The sequence below is a fragment of the Plectrocnemia conspersa genome, unplaced genomic scaffold (genome assembly GCF_051122295.1).
Source record: "Plectrocnemia conspersa isolate PC_06_02 unplaced genomic scaffold, ASM5112229v1 ptg000006l, whole genome shotgun sequence".
Taxonomy (NCBI): Eukaryota; Metazoa; Arthropoda; class Insecta; order Trichoptera; family Polycentropodidae; genus Plectrocnemia; species Plectrocnemia conspersa.
Window position 1 is genome coordinate 23,174,639 of NW_028277170.1, and position 22,166 is coordinate 23,196,804.

At 29.1% G+C, this 22,166-nt stretch overlaps 1 protein-coding gene across 1 annotated transcript in view; it reads right to left on the reverse strand.

Moving 5' to 3' along the window:
- Positions 1-20,670, reverse strand: part of twz (BTB/POZ domain-containing protein twz) — an 87,845-nt gene extending 67,175 nt beyond the window's left edge. The window contains exon 1 of the mRNA XM_088188311.1: positions 20,427-20,670. The gene's annotated coding sequence lies outside the window, so the exon portion shown is untranslated. The remainder of the gene's footprint in view (positions 1-20,426) is intronic.
- Between the last annotated feature and the right edge of the window lie 1,496 nt (positions 20,671-22,166).

Sequence of the window (22,166 nt, forward strand, 5' to 3'; positions counted from 1 at the left end):
AGATTTTTTTAACAAAGACTGGACCAATCAATGTGAAATAGATAATGAACATACTGTAAAAAGTCCTATTAATTTAATAGTATATAAAATATTTTATAAAGGGCCTTTTAAAATGACATTACATTTTTTTAACATAGACTAAAATATTAATTAGAACACGTATAATAGTTTAAAATACAGTTGATAATATTTATAAAAAAAATCTCTCAATAAAATATATGTAATAAAATATTTTTTAAGCAAAACTGGAAGAATTTATATTAAAAGGAAAATAATGTAATAAGAAAAAATTCGCTAATTAGATAAGAATACGTGCAAAATATTTTTAAGAAATGCTTTTTATAAAATATATTATGTAGGATTTGACATTTTTTAATGAGGACTTCAAGATTCAATATTAAAGTCTAATAAAATACTAAATAAGAAAGTTGCAAATACAATGGATAATATTTTAAAGAAACGCTCCTTAAAAAAAATTGTGAGACAACACGATTTTTTAACATAAATTTGCTAAAGCAATATTGAAAGTAAAATAAAATACTAAATAAGAACATGTATATTGATGCACATTTTTAATCAAAACTGGAAAAATCGATATCAAAGAGATACGAAAATAATGAGAAAAAACCTTATATATTTCAACGAAGACTCAAAAACTTTATATCAAAATTAAAATATAATAATAAATAAGAACCAGTAAATTGTTAAAAAATACAGTGCATAATATTAAAAAAAAAATGTTTTTTTATATTTAATATTTTTTAGAAATGCTTTATATAAAATATATAATATAGAATATCACATTTTTTAGCAAAGATTTCAAGAATCGATATCAAAAATAAAATAAAATGCTAATAAGAACCTGTATAATGAAAAAAATTCTTTTTATAAATTATACTGTACAGCATATCACATTTTTAACAAATACTTATTTTTAAGAAATATTTTTTATAAAATATATTATGAAAGACATCACATTTTTCAACAGAGACGTTAAGAATTGATATAAAAAATAAAATAAATTACTAAGTGAGTGTAAATTGGTTAAAAATACAGTGGAAAAAGATATTCTCTTAAAAAAAATATCATTAGATAGCATATTTTTTAACTAAGACTTGAAGAATCGATATCAAACATATACGTATATAGGATAATATTATATTAAAAAAAAATGTGCTTTATAAAATATATTATAGTACAGTTAATATAATAATAAAAGGGATTTTTTCATTATTTGGTTCAAGTTTGAGTCGCAGCTATGTCGTGTTTAAAAGTGCGATTTATTTCTGTTTAAAAATATATTGAATTTCTCTTAATGGCAAAGGAATTATGAACAGGCGTTCAATAATAATGTTAATGGACATTTAAAGAACAGAATGCTTATAACTGTTCTTTATTTTAAATTAGGATATCTGATGTACAAATGATCTCATCAAATTTATTAAGATAAAAAATAAATAATGGGGTGTTCTTAGGCAATAAGTCAGTTTTTGTATTGCACTATAATTATTAAATCATACGTCGATATAAAATTATTAAATTGAGTTGTATTTTATATGACAAGTTTTTTTTGCTACTCTGTAGAAGAGATTCACATATATTCAGTAGAACAAAAAATATAATAAATTTTCCGCTGATTAGGATTTTGTAAACACACGCTTACTTCTCTCAATACGTTTAATTATCCATTATTTATACATCAGTGGTTTCCAAACGATTTTTATTTATTTTAGTAGATATTCGCATGCGTGTTTGTTAGGAACAGGACGACGATTCGTCAATCGTTTCGAATAGGTGATGGGATAGACGTAGGCGTCGGGGTCGGGCCGCGACCCCGCGTTCTAAATACCTGCTCACCTTCCCACAACCCTGGCGTGGCCTGAGGCAATCATATCGGGCATCGTCCCACCGGCGCGCCGAAGGTAACAATAAAACAAAACCGAATTCCCCCGTGCGAATAAATCACGACGATTCCTCGCGTCATGATCGAGATCTGCAAAGGTCGACGCGACCGACGCCTTAAATCAAAAAGAAAAGATCGGCACATGGTGAGGCATTCGCTCACTTAGTAAAAGTATAAACAAATAAAATACGTCACTCGTTTATGTAATAGTTATTCGCAAACCGGGTACAGACCCTACGCTTAATAAATAATTAAAAATATAACGCTACAATAATATCTTGACCATTACAAAAAAAAATAGATTAAGATATTCTCCTTTCTCCACAGATTAATTACATCGAGTTGTGAAATATATCAGATAAATAACTACAGGAGAACTGTTTTTGAATATTGCTAAAGCTTTCGATCAAGTTTGGCACGCAAGAATAATATATAAATTAATTAAATTAAATGTCACAGTAGCTTCAGTTAAATTAATAAACTATACCTGGTCAAGCCCCATTAACCAGATATTGTATATTGTGTACTTTTAGAACACAAACAAACAATTGTAGATAAACGTAATTATGATCAATTAACATAAACGCCGCTTTTAAAAAGCTTAGACCTCAATTGGAAAGCAGAAGGGGGTAGTTTTTCAATATGACAATTCACGATTTCATTTGATGACTAAAATAAATTAATTTGGATGATATTATGCACCCACCATACTCTCAAGACCTTGCTCCTTTTGATTATAATTTATTCAGGACATTAAAAAATGCTTAGATAATAAAAAAAAGCTCCTATTTTTTTGTATTAAAGTCATTGACATAATATTTTAATTGCATAAATAAGCTTTTAAAAAAAGAAGAAGGAATAAATATATAACCATCAACAGCAATTAAAATTTTTTGGCGTGTTATTTTTGTGGGAGACTATCACAAAATCAGTTTTTTACACGCATCCATCTTAATTCTCAATGTAAAAATATTTGTGGCAAATTCCTAGAAAGAAATTTTATTAACATTTAATGTGCCAAAGTAACTTTCGTGAAACGTCACCTCAGTGCCACATATTTTATCAATAAAAAAAATACATCTCAAAGTGCCGTTTTCAGTCTTTTGAACAGAATTTGGGGCATTTAAAATTGGAAGCACTATAAAATTAATTTTATTTTATTATAAAATTAAAGTTTTAATATAAATTAATAATACAACAAATATTGCATCATAAAAATTAAATCATATTTTACAATGATGCAAGTAGTTAGTGACACCCATGTTCACGCATTTTAAATGGTAATAATTTTAAACATTTTTTCATTATTTTTTTAGAGTGTTTGTGCGAGCCCCGTGCGTTGCTCTACGCAACACAGTGGCGAACCGACTCAGCCCCGTATGTGGCTCGTGCCATTAGACTGAGAATGTCTGCAATATATGCAAGTTTAACCATCAATTCATCATCTAAAAAAAACCGAGATTTTCACTGTCATATTTTTATCTTTACTCTCTCAATTTATAAAATTGTAAGAAAATAAATAGTCCAAACTGCGTATAGAAAAAGATGTTAATGTTGCGAATATATCAACAACTTAGAGTTCATTGCTCGACCAAAATTTTCATGTGTTTCGTTTTCAGAAAAAAGCTTTTTGCTTTACATATGTGAATTAAACAGTGAGTGATAGGATATCCTATGATGTTTTGCAGCACCGAATTAACGCCATATTTTCAGCTATATGATCTAATATTATTCAAATATTCATTTGAACTATCTCGAATGAAATTTTAAAAAGCTCCAAAACATATATCGGAACTTCGCTCTAAATGCCCTGCCGCTATTGCGGCTCATAGACCGATAAATCAAAATCACGATCATTTGGCAAAAACGAATGTCCCGATATTAAAAACTTGTGATTATTATTAGAAGATTGAAACATTTTTAACTACTTAAGTGCCATTTTGGTGTTACGATTTTGATCTGAACAAGCATCGCTGCGTGTTTTTGGGTAATCACATTTAAAATACATTGAAGCATTGTTGTGAAAACTACGGTAGCCTAAATTGTTTATAATACATACATATTTCGCACTAAAGATAACTTTAGTATTATGTATAATAATTATAAATTATATGGCCTAATATATTAACATTAAAAATATATCGTTTTATAAGTTTTAATTTAAAAATATTATATATAAGCCATACTTAACGACACGTCGCCGTTAAAGCATCACAGACGATAGTATTACGGCACGAGAATATGCCCACGCTTTTATGGGAATTGTATGGGAATTCACCGACGATACTGGGCGGAGATCAGACCTTCGGGCTATGGCTTTGGCGATAACCACGAAGATGCATCAGGTCATCGATGTCTTTCACTAAACATATACACACTCGAATGAATAAAAAAATCTAGCCCAGCGCATTTCAAACCATTGACAATGTGGGAAATTATTTTATTTTACAATATTATCTGATTATATTCGCACTATTTTACGACATAAATTTCCTATGGTACTAGAATATAATGATAACATCGAACGGAGGTTGATGCGATAAATTCCCCATACAATCAGACAAATGCAGAAATATGAGTGCCAGTTTGCGCTATCCGACAGATTTCATCTGTAGCGATTATTCACTACGGCATTAATCGAAACGAATTGATTTCTCAACTCTGATATTTTACATAATGCAGAAACCAAGCTTGATAAACAGTAATATAATTTTTTATATTTATTTGCAAGCAGTTAAAGCGAATCAATAATATATTAAATAATTTTGCTCTTATTTTTTTTATAAGTTGCGATAGATAAGTATAATAATAAATTATAATTACTATTTAATTTGCACAATAATTAATGATACGAAATATTTAAAAATTAAATAGAATCTGAAACAATCGTTTTATCTGAAAAACACTACATCAGAGATATTGTAAATAGAGTGAGAAAAATATATAATATAATATAATATTTTTACAAAAATAAATTAGAAATGAGCATCGAAAAAAATATCTGGAGCGATTTATTTTTTTAAAAATAAGTATACAAAAAACACAAATAGACTTGAGCAATTTATCGGTAACGTTCAATGAAAATGACTGGAAGAAAATTGCGGAAATTATAGAAGTTTTGAAACCTCTAAAATTAGCCGTCGAAGCACTTTGCCGACATGATTCCAACTTCTGCTCAACAGACGCATAATTTAAATTCTGTTTCAGGAAATTGGCAGAGCTTAAATCTGCATTAAGCTCATATATGTTAATAACTCCTTGCACTATTTTTTTAAGTTGGGCTAGTACCAGCTCGTATTTAATTTAAGAATTTTTAAAGTTCAATTTTTGCAAAATAAAATTAATACATATGATAGTTTGTCTGTATTTTAATTAAAAAACAATAAATTAAATTTGATATATATTAAATACTTTACTTTGTACATTTTCGATTTATTTGTAAAACGTTAACCATAAAACTTAGATTTATTTATTGAAATGTGTTAAGGAAGAATCATATTTACTATTCATAGAAAAAAAATTAAATAGTATATAGAAAGATAAATATAAATATAATGCGCAATAAAACAAATAAATTGCAATTTATAAATAACTAGAGTATTGGCAAGCCGATATTTTTTTGCCCTTCCCGCTCATTTTATGGCGTTTTCGCTCATAACATCACGATATGCGTTCATACAAAAAAACATTTTTTTAATTATTGTTTTTTTTGTCAGTGTAACCATTCTTTTTTAATTTTAATTTATTGCCTTTTTTAATGTACTTATTGAACTGCCATATATTTTGTCAGTTAAATAAGTACACTAAAAGAGTAAAATTTTGCACTTTTTAAGTAATCAAAAAACCATAAATGATATTGTCAGGTTAATTAAATCTGTGAAATATATAATAATTGCAATAAAAAATATGCGTCATATTCACATTAGCACATACACATTGTTTCGGGTGAAAGCACTCTTTTATTAACCCTTTGCACTCGTATTTTTTTTTGGTTGGGGTAGTGCCAGCTCGTATTTAATTTCAAGATTTTTTTTAAGTTCAATTTTTGGAAGTAAAAATGAAATAAAACATGTTTTGATTAAACTTTTTACAAATTAAAATTAACACAGCGAAAGATTGATAGTTTGTCAGTATTTTAGTTAAAAAACAATAAATTAAATATTAAAAATAGATTATAATTTAAATACTTTAATCGGAAAATAACTTTTTTTATTGTACTTTTTTAAATAATTTGTAAAACGTTAACCATGAAACTTAGAAAAGAATAATTTATTGAAATGTGTTCACGAAGAATTGTACTTACTATTCACAAAAAAAAATGACATAGTATTAGGTATACACAGTATAGGAAGGTAAATGTAATGATGTTTTTAGATGATTTTTCGTCCATCGCAATCAAATGCGCGGTAAAACAAATAAATGAATTATTTAAAAAAAACAGCTGAGTGATGTAGCGGCAGGGGTTTATAACCATTAAGAAATTTGTAAATAGCTAGATGTCATATGAATTCTGAATTTTTAAAATATTGGACTGCTTGTATTTTTTTACACCTATCGTTTATTATCTTGCGAAATGCGTTTATTATCTTGCGCAATGCGCTTATTATCTTGCGCATCGCGCTCGTTCTATAGCGTTTAGCGCTCATAAAATTGATCAACAATTTGCGTTCATACAAAAAATAATGGTTACAATATAATTTAATCAAGATTAAAATTACAAAGAGCACAAGTTTTTAACTTGTTGTTTTTTTTCTTAGTAAAACCTTAAATTTTAGTTTTTTTAATTGTTGGTTTTTCTTGTTAAATAGAAAAATAACATAATAATAATAATAAAAAATAAAAAAATATACTGTTAGTTAAATAAAACATATAATACATTTTTTAAAACATAGATAATACGAAAAATTGTTATGCACCTTACAATAAATAAAACACAAACAATATGCACATCAGTACATATGTTTTAAGCAAAAGGATACATTTTGACGATATAACCAATGATTTTTAAAAGAAAATATAACACTTTTGACGCTAAGTTGCCGATAATGAGATTCCGAATAAAGTAAAGCGAAGGTCCATATATAAAGGAGAATTTAGATTAGTAAATATGGTTCTAGGACACTAACCGCCTGGAAACATATTTCTTGGACAATAACCCCCCGTCAAAACCCCCCTGGACATTGACCCCTCGTGCAAATAACCCCCTGACAATTAACCCACCATGCAAATAACCCCCCTGACAATTAACCCCCGCCACGTATAAAGATAAGTATTTTATATAAGTTGTTAGTATTTATAATAAATGGTCATTATTTTAATAATATAATGTTTAATACGAATAATCAGTATCAATACTAATTATTTGCACAGGGGATTATTTGTACGGGGGGGCTAATGTCCAGGGCGGTTTTGATGGGGGATATATGTCTAGGGGGGGTATTTGTCCTGCGTTTACGTGCACTTAGGATAGGAATATTTAAAATACGAAAAAGAAGGCCAAATTAAATTAGATATTTTTTTAATATATTCACTGTCTATGGCAGAGGTCAGATTACGGCCAAATCCAGCCCTCTGCTTATTTTAATCCGGCTTGCAAGTAATTGATAGATTTGACATTTAAAAAAATCAAAGTATGTGCTATAATAGAGCGGCCAACCGTCGAGTTAAGGAGCTAGCTAGGTATCACCTTATAAGGTGCTCCTATTGCTTTGGATTTCACTGTGACGTTATGCAGTTTAAATTTGACAGCATCTTCAGTGCCCACGTAACGCCTTTTGCAATAGATTTGTTCGTCTACCAGTTTTTCGGCGAGAACAGTTGCTAAAAGATAAGCACATTGTGTGTAACATCAATAGACAACTAAATAGCAGATTTTTTAACTCAATTCGGTGAATTTAAATTATTTTCGACTCTTAACACCATTGCTAAATTCAGGCTTTCGCATGGCTCTTTAGGTCAAAATATTACATGTAGCCTTTGCCAAATAGTTAATATTTTGTATAAGTAAAGGGTTATGTATAAATAGTAGCAGTATTTATCCATTTTTAAAGGCTTCTGCAAACAGTAAGTTACTGGTTTGCACTAAATTATTTATTCAAGCAGTCAATGCTATGTTTAAGTGACTGAAAAATTAGTTTTGATGAATAGTTTGCATGGAACAACTACAAATGAAAATATTATTAATAAAGTTGAAAAACGTTAACAAAGTACATTTTAAAGCGAATTTCGAATAAAATGTGTAACATCTGATATTAAATAGATTTGAGAATTAGCCTTTGCTGAAGATATCATGAGATTTCTTAACAGATTGAACTTTGAGCTAAAAAGAAAAACAGTGCTTATATTTAAAATTTACACCACATTTGAATTTTTGAGAGAAATGATAAAGCTCATTTTAATTTTGCTTCCTGGCCCGCTGAGCTTAAAATATTTACAATCTGGTCCTTCACAAAAAAGGTTTGCCGACCCCTGGTCTATGGTATTAGACGAGTAAAATAACCTTGTCTATATTCTTCAGTCATATTTTTTACAGAGAGACTTTCAAAGTGTGTCATGGCGATTTTACAACTTTATATTTAGATTGTCTTGTATAACCGGAATGTCGCAGTCCTGAAGGCGTTGAACTATCGGTTCAGGAGGCTATCGGTTCAGGTCACCACAGCAAACTAAACATTTTAATAATAGGAATGCGCTATTATTAAAATTAGGCCCTAGCTGCTAAGCGACATCTATTGATTGTAAGCTGTAATTATAGTTAACAATATATAATAGATATCACTAATTTACAAACTGTGTTTTAAATCTTATTCAATTAAATGTGTAAGTATTGATTATGTTGTGCATAAACGGCTTTTAACAATAGTTTTTCAATGACGCATAATTGAGTCATCCACCAGTAGAGTGTTAAATATGGATAAATTTATATAAGTACAATACAATCCTAAAACTCACTGAAAACATATGTCTTACAAGACTTTTAACCCTTTCACCGCGAATGACTTCTATGGGTGTCATAAAGAAAATCGCCAGTACTCATTAGACATTTAAAGGTTCCGTAAACATTTGAGCCTAATAAAATGGCTTTTTAGTATAATTTAAGGCTGTAAATCACTAGAATTATTTGAACCATAATATTTTTAAAAATATGGCATGAATAGTTGCCCCCACATATTACCAAAATTTCGAAATGGCGCTCAAAAATATCAGCTGTGGTGATAATCTAAATGCAATCGGAGCCAGGCCCCACCCAATTTTTTTGTACATAAAAAATATTAGGTGGGGCCGGTAAAGTTTTATTATATTTCGTGAAAATGATCAAATTTTCTATTTAGACAAATATTCTACAAGTTTTTTGTATGTATTTGCCCATTTGAGGCAGAAATGATAAATATTACATTGTTTTTTTTTTGGGGATCTGTTTTGGATTGGCAGGCGTTCTTACACCTAGAGCGAACCAGCGTAGTTTGGCCTCGTGGATTTATTTTTGAATTTTTAAGTTTTAAATTTATTAAAACAGTTTTTAATAGTATAAATAAATTGATCATAAAAAAATATTACATTAAAAGATTATCCTAAAACTTGAAACTTTAAATACTTGGACAAGATTTAAAATTGGTAGATATAGTCTTAGCATAAACGCATACTATTACTGTCACAGTAATAATATCACGGCTAATATCAAATTCATCGTCACGTCCTTAAAATTCCATTATTATATCGTCATTCGTAATTATATGGATAATTTTTAAAATAAAATCAATATATGTATTTATAAATAATTAAAACACAGATTACTAATTCTGTTTTACATAATTTAGTAATTTACTAGCTCGAAAATAAATTAAATGTGTCGAGACCAATATTATCATTTGAGTTGAGTACCCAGGTCGATAGTTGTCAATCGCTCATTTTATTAGTGCGAGCGAGTAAGCGAGCTCTGCTTGCATAACGGCATCTCGCTCTTTTTTCCGTCTTACAAATTTTATTTTTATTTCATAGCAGACACACAGTATAAAGTAATAATTATGCACAATTAGAGCATATGATCCCGTTTCATTCCATATCATAAAAATATAGATGCCCTTTGAAGGAAAAAATCAGTTTTTGAGCAATAATTGACAACCTAAATCTGTCAGTCTAGCGCGATGCCGTCATAACACCGCGCGCTTTGACCATGTTCCGATGAAAAATTTTACAATAAACTTACACTTGTAAATTTAAAATTATTGAGTTATTTGCATAAGTTAAAAATTCAATATTACTGAAATGTGTTTAACAGAAGTCTTTTTAATATTAATAAATTTAAATATTCAAAATTCGCTTGAACACAAAGCCAATAAATGCATTCAAAGTTTTGTCGACATATTGTCGACGTTCGAGTGCAACGCTTGAAATACAATGTCGACACATAGTCGACTTACGAGCGCAAAGGGTTAATACGTAAACTTATGTAGAAATACAGTACTAGTTAATTAGAACAGCGCAACGCGCAAAAACTACTGGTTTTATACCTCGCGCGTATTTGACAGCAAACTAGGGCATCCAAATACCCGGCCATATTCATAACCTGGCTCTCAGATATTTTCCCATTAACATTATTAGATATAATTTATATTATATACGTAAATTCAAAATTTAAATATTTAATTTACGTATTTTGCTTAAATAGTATTTAATTGAAAAAAATTAAAATAATTAAATATAAAATTAAAACCAATGTATAATTGTTAATATTTAATTTAATCGAAATATTTATGTACACACAATATTCTGTTCGCATCTATCAACAGATAGATAACAAATAAAAATAAATAATTGACGGTAAATAATAATGTGTACAACCGTCCTCCGATTATGCCGTGTGTATTTTTTGCAAATATTCGCATTTCATTTTTTAGTCAAACAGCAAATGTTTAAGGATGCCGAATCGAAATGTGTCATAAAACAATATTTTTGGACTGTTAAATAGAGATTAACTACCTCTTTTCAACACACCGCTCTCACTAACCACTCAGCTCTAAATGAGTTTCGGGAAATAGAAGAATAGCCGGAGATTTTTTAATCTTAAAATTGTGTGAGATATTTACTTCATATGGATAAATTAAATATTATATTGAAATTAAAATAGATGGGCACTAAAAAAACAGGTTCCGGTTCTACCCTACCCATGTAGCACTTTTAACAATATATTTATTTTAATCTATCAGAATCTTGACGCCCTTGCTAAATCTATGATGAAAATATCTACCAGTTTATATTTTGTATTAATAAAAAGCTAGGTATAAATAGTAACATTATGTACTAATTTTTAAATGCTTCTACAAACAGTGAGTTACTGGTTTGCATCAAATATTTATTGGCTATGTTTGATGTGACTGAATGGAACAACTACAGATGAAAATATTATTAATAAAATATAGAAAATGTTAAAAAAACACGACTTCGACTTAAATGTGTAACACCAGATTGTGTAAAATATAAAAGCAAGACAGATCAAGGCTTAGTTACAAAAAATATGATGTTTGTAAAAATGCACTTTTCACCAATGGGTACTATGGAAAACATTTCAACTTAAAGTGTGTTATTGAACCAGTTGCGTCAGCAGTAAATTTGATTCGCTCTCGTGAATTTAACTACCGTCAATTCTGTGAATCTTTTTTTATCATATTAGAAGCTGAATATTTTACCATACAGTAGTCTGATGGCTCAGGCAAATTAAAATGTAATAAACGTTGTACTAAATATTTATTTGTTGCACAAAAAATTAAAATCACAGCCAGGCTTCCTATATAGGAAACTCTTGCTCATAAATACAGATAATCTAGGACAAATCGTTACAGACTTAAAAACAATTCCTTAATTTATTTTAATTAAGCAATGAACATGTTTTTGAAGAGAAGCTAAAGAAGACTTCTGGGATTTCTTGACATACAAAGTGACCGATCATTGTCGCATCAAAGAACCTAGAAAGATACGTTTCGGTATGACCCTGATGAGGTACCTGAAAAAGCGGCCCAAGGTTGCCCCGGCGACAGATGCTCATGATCTTATTTTACCCGCAGGCCGTTCAACACAAAAAAAAACATGTTTAAATCGACCGTCTTTATAGCCCGCGGGCGATCTGGCCCGCGTTTCATAAATGCTCGGTGCCGTTTTTTGGTAGAATCAAACCAAAATGTTGCATCGTTACTGTATATTTATATTCGTTTTCCTAGAAGATTCTAAGATTCCATTGCAATGCATCACATTTAAAGATTGCAATAGTACCGGTATTACCGAGAGAGAAAGCAGTCAATTCCGGTATTCATATTATTTTGATTAATTACGGAATAAATTGTGTGAAATTTAGTAAAAGTAGCAATGAAGCAGAAGAAAATTTTTTATATATAAATAATAACTATTTGTACATGCAGTGCTAATAATATAATTATTGTTAATATTAGCAACATTTAGCCAATTAGATTTCTGATCCTCAACTTTTCCCACATTTTATTAAACCGCAATATTGAAAAAATAGTAGAGAGCAATGTAATTTTTTAAGGTAAAATACATCTACAAACAATACATTACCAATGTGTCTGATTTGCCACAATGATTTATTCGAAGAATACATAAAGATTTAAAATAAGTTCACGATGATTAAAAAATATTTTTAACATTATATAAAATAAAATGCGAAATTCAGGTAAATAGTGAAGTACTAATTTTGATAGGTACAAAAGAGATAATACGCACTATTCTACACAAGATGACAGGTCAAGACTTATATTATTTTTTAGAGCCTAAGAAGAAGAATATATTTGCTATCATTATTAAAAACGATCATTGATATCTTGCTGTTAAAAATATATTAATGAGAAATCAATATTAAAATAAAGTCTTTAACTTATGTGAGTCAGTCCTTTATTGAGGTGCAACATTTAAAAGTATTATTTGGATAAAAAGCATTTTAATCGAAGAAAACAGTAAGGAGAATCATGATTTTTGATATGATTTGACGTGCTTTTTTCTTGTATGCATCCAATTTTTTATTTTTTTTATTATGACCATGACGGAAAATATAGATAAACAACACAATTATGCAATATATCGATGAGTAACACTGTAATTGAATTACAAATTTACGGCCCGTTGAATATCTACATTCGTCGGCTAGACGCAAATTGATAATAATCGGATTTGAGGCGTAGTAACAAGCTTCGCAGCTCGTTCGTTTGCTTACGGTCAAGCAACGAAATCATTCGGTAGGAATGATTTAAAAATATATAAAAAATACTCATAGCATCATAAATATAAATAGAAGAGGCGCAATTAATTTTGTGTATGTAATATTCTTTTAAACTTGAAATTTTCATTGAAAAGTGAGCCATGTCATATTTATAGGGTATAATATTTTATTTCACTAATCGACAAATTTTGCATTTAAAAACAATTTGCTAACAATAACCAGAAATTTGAGATATGTTCTTTGTACAATTGTACAACAATAGAATAATTTTGCAAACTTCGTTCATTAAAAAATATAATTATAGTTATTTTTATAAGAATCTGACTCAAAGTTTTAGGTGTGAAATTTAGACATTTATGTCACGATCATAACACACATATTATCTGCTAAAAAGATGAAGAACTAAAATAAGTTTTGTTTATTGTCAATTGTAATAATAAAAAGCCATATCTGAAAAATCCAAATAAAAAAGTTTGGAGGAACTTTTCATGTAGCTTTAATTAAAAACATAATAAATATGAACCAAGTCATAGCACAATTAAATCGAGCCGGTTACAATTATTCAGACGTATGATAACGATTTTTTAAAGTTCATTAAATATTAGAAAAATAATAGCAACTAACCCCCCCCCCCTTAAAAAAATTAAACTAATAAATATTTTGTTATATGTATAATAAAATGTGATATAAATACATATGTTCATATGAAATTCATACATACATAAATTGCTTAGTCTGGCATATTAAAGATCTTAATTAATTTTTGCCCAGTTTAACTCTTTGAATAGTGAGTTAATTAAAACACATTTGTTATTTTCTAGTATACACCTGGGAGTGAGTGAGTTAATTTGCAGTATTTTATAATAATTATTTTTATTATTATTATTTTATATTACATTTATACTAAATTATAGAAAAAATAGGTGATTAGTATGTTTCAATAATTTATTTCAATACTTTTCTATTATTAAATTTCGTTAATTTATATCACATATTTTTTTATATATCATACGGCTTATGTGATTTTTTTTTAAAATAATTCAGAGGCTCCCAATATTTTTTTTTAATTAAATAAAATGTATTTTTTATTATGTTCATTTATTTCGTACTCTTTAATTTATTGCTATTATTTTCTATGAAAATAATTTATAATAAATCAAATTAAAAATAGATTATATAAATATATGTAAATATAATATAATATATAACTATCTGGGGTAAGATTGACTACCGTACTTGTACGGCGATGCCGTTTAAGCGGCAGTTCCTGAAATACTAAAGTCCAAAACCTTAAATAATATTTTGCACTAACTATCTGATCCATTTAAGTATTTTTATATATTTGATAGTAAGATCCATAATATAGCTATTAAACTGATTTTCATCTGGCGATATTATACTTATTAAAACAAATTTTAGCCGCAATTTTGTGAAACCTTCTAAAGTATTCCGAATCTCTAATTTAGTGGCTCGATTAATATGTCAAAAGCATCGATGCCTTAATGCAAAATTTATTAGCTTCATTTAAATTACCATATTCATAAAAAGCTTTATATTATTATTATTTTTATTATTTTCTTAAATATTGGATCCTTATCCAACGACTTAAATCCAAAAAATAATAACCCTGTTTATTTCCGGCAAGATTATTTTAAATAAAGTGGAAATATTTTTCTCATAAACTTTATCCAATATTCTATTCCACACTATTAAGTTGCAGATAAAAATTTGCTCATGCTTTCGTCATTTTTTCTTCATTAATACAAAGTCCTGTAAATCTTTCGCAACTGTTTGTATAATTTAATAACCACAAAAGACTTGCAAGGACTTTTAAAGGCACAGGTAAATTTGACATCAGTATTTCCTATAAAAACAAATCAATTTTGCACTGTATCATTTTTAATAATACTGCTAGCAGAATAAACTGCAAAAATACGCAAATATTTGTTTACCATATTTACGCCCGCAAAATTTATCGCCCGCATTTCACCGCCAGCAATTAATCACCGCGTCAATTGCTCACATAAATAATTTATATCATGCAAAAGACGCTTGCATATTTTATCGCCAAGCAATACATATAATTTATTAATCATTATAAACTGAAAATAAGGATATTTTTACTATCAGCGCAGTGAATAAATACAGTTCAAATAAATTATTTAATACGATTTTTGCATATTATTGAAAATATAACACTGCAGCAGTTGCGAAACGTCCATTTGCTGTTCAAACCCAAAACATAAGTTTGAACTTACATTAGATTAGGTTTTGGATTGAACAATAAATGAAGGTTTCGTATCTGATAAATAAGGTTTAATAGACATTTTATAACAGCATATAATACGCTTTGGTATAAAAACAATTATTAGATTAATCACATCAATCAATTATTGAAAAAGCATGTTTGTATAAACTCATTTTTTATTAATACTTCTGTTGTAACCTGACAGGTGTAAGTCCAATGCGTTACAAGGAAGTAAATCTGTAGCAAGTAAGTCAGGCAATCAAATATAATGAATACTTACAAGTAAGTATTAACCACTAGACTAGAAGTCTGGAATTCAGTAACATCTATATTAATAATTATAAATTACTATATATAATATAATTTATAACTAGGTCTAGTTTTTTATAATAGCGCATTTTTTATAAATAAAAATCTGAGTACCACTCCCAAGGCTCGAGCCCGCATCCTCAGAGTTACTAGTCTGAGACGTTAAGGGCTACTCTATTTGTTTTAGACTGAAATATAGACGCGGCGGTAAACTGCTAGCGATTAATTGCTGGCGGTGAAGTGCCAGCGATAATTTTTTCTACATTCATAGTTGTCAGTATAAAATCAATGGAACAATTTTCATATCAATTTGAGTCATTTGCGTACTGTAAGTACTATGTGACACAATCAAAAGATATGTAAAAGAACTTTGCCTTATGAATTTTATTTTCGGAAATTCACTGACAATAAGAGATATTACTTAATTTTTACTTTTCTTCCTTGATGCTTTACGCCTTTGACACGACAGTGTCATTAATTATAAAATTATTAGTTTTAAAACAATGTCGCATTTAAATTGTTTTTGGGACAATAAAAAATGATTAAATTTAAAATAAATATTTGCCGCCCCGCGATTTTTCTATAAAAAATAAAGAACAGTTCTGGACACGTATTGACCAGGCGCGTACGGTAATATACCGTATCTTTCGCTCGCTCGCGTGTTAAGTGACGAGAGTGAGTGAGAGGAAGTGTGCGTGCGGAGCCAATGTAACGCACGCCTTTAACTCTCACTCTCGTCATTTAACACGCGAGCGAGCGAATGGGAATGTATCTCACCGTACGCACCTGTTATTGATATTGATTAAATATTTTTTCAACCGGATAATGTTAAAAATCTATCTTTTCGTTTTCTCAGAATTTATAGCAAAATGTTACCGTATTAAAATATACTTTTAATGGTATTTTACAAAAATACATAGTTTTGATGTTAACATAAAGGTGTTTAATTAGCAAAGTAGCACTAAGAAAATTTCGATAGCTCTCGATGATAGATTATAAATATTTTAGCTGTGTAGCAAATTTAATAACACATGATATCAGTCTCATACGAAAGATTGTATATTTGTACATTTTAATTATATAAATTTAGTGTGTGGCCATTTTTGTGGACAAACTAATGTGGCCCGTGGTGCAAAACGAGTTTAACACGCCTGCCCTAAAGGTATATATCTACACATACATACATGCATATGAAGAATAATAAGAATAAACCAACATTAGGCCGGAGGGGGTCTCGTTTCTGAGTTACAATAACCCCGGGGCGTTTAGCTTCGGGTTAAAATTTTCATATTGCATCCGCTCGCTCTTAGTACTATATGTTCACAATGTAGGCGTTTGTACACATATACTATATATGTATGTACATACATGTTTTTAATTTCGTAATTAAAATTCGTTTATTAAATATATTCAGGATTCGGTATCACAATGTTTATATAGGTGCTTTAGTTAGCGCCGAATAAAAATTATAATATATTGCCTACCTGTAGATATAATATTAAAGGACGAAGGGATGATTTAAAATAATAATATAATATCATATTTATTTCACGATACATATAATTTGACAAAGAGACAGTTATTCATTTTCATAGTAATACTATACTGCGATTAAAAAATATATATATATTACATAAAAATGTAATATATCGAAAATAAACGACTCATATCACTCCCAAAAAGTTAATAATATGTGGTATGTGTTATTAACCCATTGAATTATAAATAGCACGCAAAAATCATAGTTTCTCTAAATAAATAAATAAAAAAACTGTATTTTAATAAATAAATATTTATTCTAAATCTAAAGTATACTGTTTTTAAAAATACAACATAAAAATATAGAACATACTGAGATTTTTATATGCTTATATTTATAAATAAAAATATATTAAAAGCTGGTTTTAGTATTTTAAATTAATATATTATGATAAAAACTCGTTTTGAAATAAATTGTATACTATAAAATAATGCAATATCAAGCTTTTTTCTGTGATACATCACACATAACCTATAATCCGTTTGAAGAAGTATATCACAAAAAAATATATAAAAGTCGCTTTGCCTCGGGCTCTAACTCTCATAACGCGAATTTTTTAATGAAATATGGATAAATGGCGTCGATGAGTGTTCTAAATATATTTTCTATAACGTGATACTTTATTTCAAAGCACTTGAAATGAGCTATCACGTAGCTTTTCTTATTTATTTTTAAACAATAATTATGAGAGTGAAATTAAATAAGATTTAATTTTATTTATACTTTCACTAGTTAAGTCCAAATACATTTTGACCAGTAGATATATATAATTTTATTGATGGGCGATATGCTGCTTTAAAATGTCTATGAAACTCAATTTGACAGTTGCGAAACGTACATTTGCTGTTCAAACCCAAACCTAACCTAATGAACGTTCTAAAACAAATGATAATTTTAGAACTTATATTAGGTCAAGTCCAAAATATAAACTCAGAGGAAAATAAGCGGAAGAATAAGTACAGACAGACATCGTATCTCACATATTGCTCCATAGTTTGTCTGCATTTCCATATTATACTATGTTTTAAAAATATGATAGGTATCCTTACCAACATTATTATGGACTTTTAAAATAAGAGGTATGATCAAAGTATATTCAAACCGAATTTTGGTCAATAGGAGAGTGCAAAAACAATTATCACTTCTCAGAAGGCAAAAATTCACGTCAAAAGCAATAAAATCGTGTCGGCGCCGTCGCAGTGGGAACGCTCGGTAACGAGCGTTCCCACTGCGACGGCTCCAACACGATTTTATTGCTTTTGACGTGAATTTTTGACTTCTGAGAAGTGATAATTGTTTTTTGCGCTCTCCTATTGGTCAAAATTTGGTTTAGATGTGCTTTATTTGATTCTCACTCGTAATAAAAAATCTTAATATAAAATCAAGGGTTTTCACCGCAATAGCATGATTTTATTGCTTTTGACTTGGACTGGAAATTCACTTATGGCAACACTGATCAGCAAAGAAAACACGACTGATGATTAGATAAATATTATGGGCATAATAAATTTCCGAGCCTTCCAACTGCAACGGAATTGTAATATTGTAAAAATGTGTTATTATGAACGCTAGAAAGCAGAGCGTTTCCACTGTGACGGTGACGGCACGATTTTATTGCTTTTGACGTGGATTTTTGACTTCTGAGAAGTGATAATTGTTTTTTGCATACTTCCATTGTACTCTACAAGCAGATCGATAACAGATGAAAAATTTAAAGATATGACAAATTTGCTATATGTATTATATTCCACCACTTTACCATGAATATTTTAAGAATCTTAAAACCCAAAATCCTGCTTCCAGAGAATAAAAAAAGATATGCTATAATCAAATACTTGAAGCATTATTAAAAATGATAATTGACAAGGCTAAATAAAAATTTATTTTAAATGAAAAAAAAACCTTTTTATTGTGTTAAATCAATTTTGAAAACGGTCTAAGTCATTTCATAGTTTCCTTATTAGCTACATGCAAAGTTTATATGTCAAAATAAATTATAAATTTAGCAGATTATATAAATTTAAAAACATTTTGTTGCGCAACATAAAAATATTTTTTAATCAAATCAAACGCAAACCTTTAAATATATCGAAAGGAGAGAAACATTACTTAGTCCATGTACATTATATTTTGAACTCTTAATACAGATTTTCTTGGATATATTATTATATCCGCTGTATATATTCGCTAGCAAAATCCAATGTGTCAAATTTTTGCAAAATGGCGACAAGTATAAAAACTTAAGCACTCGTAACTCAGTAGGCTTAAATTTTAACGAAAAGATTGCAATATATGAAACGTTTAAAAGCCTAAGATTCATCTAAATAAAATATAAAAAAAATAGTTTTTTGCTTCAAAATAAGCGATGTATCAGTTCGATCGGACCTCCATACGAGCCATTTTGAGACTTTCATAAGAGTTAACGCTCTTAACTGCTTGGTTTTAAAGATTAAAAATTACATTTTTAGTATCGTATAGAACTACCGAGCACCACCTATACGTTCTGTATGAAAAAAATATATAATTTTTTTTTACAAAATGGCGGCTAATGTAAAAATTCAAAGTGTCATAACTTTGCAAAATAAAATCTTACTGAAAAATATCGTATGGAAAAAGTGTTCAGAAGTTTAATTTACATTTAAAAATAATTTTTAATTCTTTGTTTTTTAAAAAAGAACGAGTCTTATGGTAAATTGACCGGGCCCCCATACGAGATTTTATGCGACTTGGCATATAGTTAACGCTTGTATTTGGTTCCTTTTAAAGATATTAACTTGAATTTTTGATACATAGCATTTTAATATCATTGCCGTTTAACAGTTATGATTAAATACAATAATACTGAAAAGTATACGATTCACAGTATATAATATTTATAATAAATTTATATAATATCATAAAGATAAAGAATAGATTATCGCTTTAAAAATGAATGGTACTACATATAATAATTGAATGCAACTTTTTCAAAATCATCTGTGGGAGTGATTTTATCACATTTTTCGTGAATAAATGTCAAATAAGTAGTACTTCAATTATGTATTTCGAAATTAAAACTTTTTTCAAACAGTTACCGTGCTAATTTTGAAAGTATTATTAGTGGCAATAGCTTTGACAGTCATTAGATTATAAGGTGTTTTATTTTTTTTATATTATTTTATTTTTTTAAATTTAATTATATTCATTTAAAAAGTGTTACCTCTTCGGGCAAGGGACCTCCAGCGCTGCAGCCCCGCGGGTTTCCAGGGCTGAAGGAACACGCAGCAGGTCGTGTGGGAAAATTTTGGTGTTTTTCGAGTAAATCTTGAGCGAATCCGACGCCGAGGGGCGTTTGACAGCGAGCGCGCCAAAAGTTTCCAAACGCTTTTGACAGGTTTGACAGGTGTGGCGGAGTTTGGAGCGCGAACGAGGGGACCGCGTGCGCGCTTCGCCGATGGTGTACGACGACTGAGCTCGAGTCGAGGCTTGGTCCCCGGGGCCGATTTCGAGTACCCCCTGCTGCACTACGATAGACCGCGGATTGTCAGACAAAAAAAGTCAGGTATCTGCACGTGAAACGTCCAATTTTGATGGATAGGGACAGTAGAATGAGAGGGGTGGTATCAAGGTTAGAAAAATCACGGGAACTTTTTCCGTTCAAAAATAAAAGTGGTCATCTGCCATGTTAAACGAAATTGAGTTAGGTGTAAAAATTAAATCAGCGGCTTCCAAACTAAAAAAATATATTTACGTATTTTTTAATATATAATATTTAATCTAAACATGTATAGCTGAGGTAAGGTATAAACATAACTGGTGAACCAATCTATTGACTCACGGATCCATAAAAAATGTGAGACCCCCCTTGACTTATTACCTATTTCCTGAAAAGTGGCAAACAGCTATAGCCTGTCCAAGATGTTAACGCTCATCATCGTTGTGTTGGAAACAAGGGTGCGTGTACGCATGCATGCATACATATACAGTTTTCCGCGAATTTGTTTACGCCGATAGGAGAACGTTACCAGTACTAAATCAGGGCTGTTTTAAGTGTAGGGTGACCATGGTTGGAAATTTAATTAAAAAATTTAATATGTTATATTTTAAATTATTGTCATGTTGTGTTATTTTGTAATCAATAGAACAATTCCTGTAATATTCTATTGGTATTTTAAAAAAATATTATATTAAACAGATATTCAATATTATATTAAACAGATGTTTTAGAATTAAATATGTATATAAATAAATAAAATAAGTAAGAAAGTGCTATTTTACATTATTTTCAACAAATTAAATTAAAATAGGAAAAATTAATTGAACGTTAAATTTCACATGTTCACCCTATTATATTCTCTCACCAATACTGTAGCAATGAGCGTTCATATCTTGGACGGACTATACCTATATCTATAGAAGAGAGCCTTGAGTTGAGTACTGATCAATCAGCAGTGATTTTAATCTTTAGTGAAGAAATAACTAAGAGAGAAATTAGATCAGCTCTCAATAACTTCCAGCAACAAAGCTACCGAGTAGAACTGAAAAATAACATTAAATTGAATGTACAAATAATTAAAAATTAAACAACAGTTCGAGGAAGCAGCTGAATACTACTTTAATGATATAGAAAAAGCAACTTGAAACAATAAGGCAGTGTGTAATAATTACACAATAGAGATAAGAAATCTGGTAAATGAAAAAAAAAGGACAAGAAGAATATGGCATTAAACATAAGACACTAATGATAAAAATATTGTAAATAATAAAACAAAAATTCAGAAAATAAAGTAATATTAAATTAATAATTACTTGAATAATGAAATATCAGATAAAGATTCATAATATTTTTTTATGAAATGCAAGAAATGGATAAAAACCAAAGCATTAAAATAATATTTTCATTAAAGCACTTTTATTAATTATAAAATAAAAATCGTAAATTTGGGCACCAAATCTTATG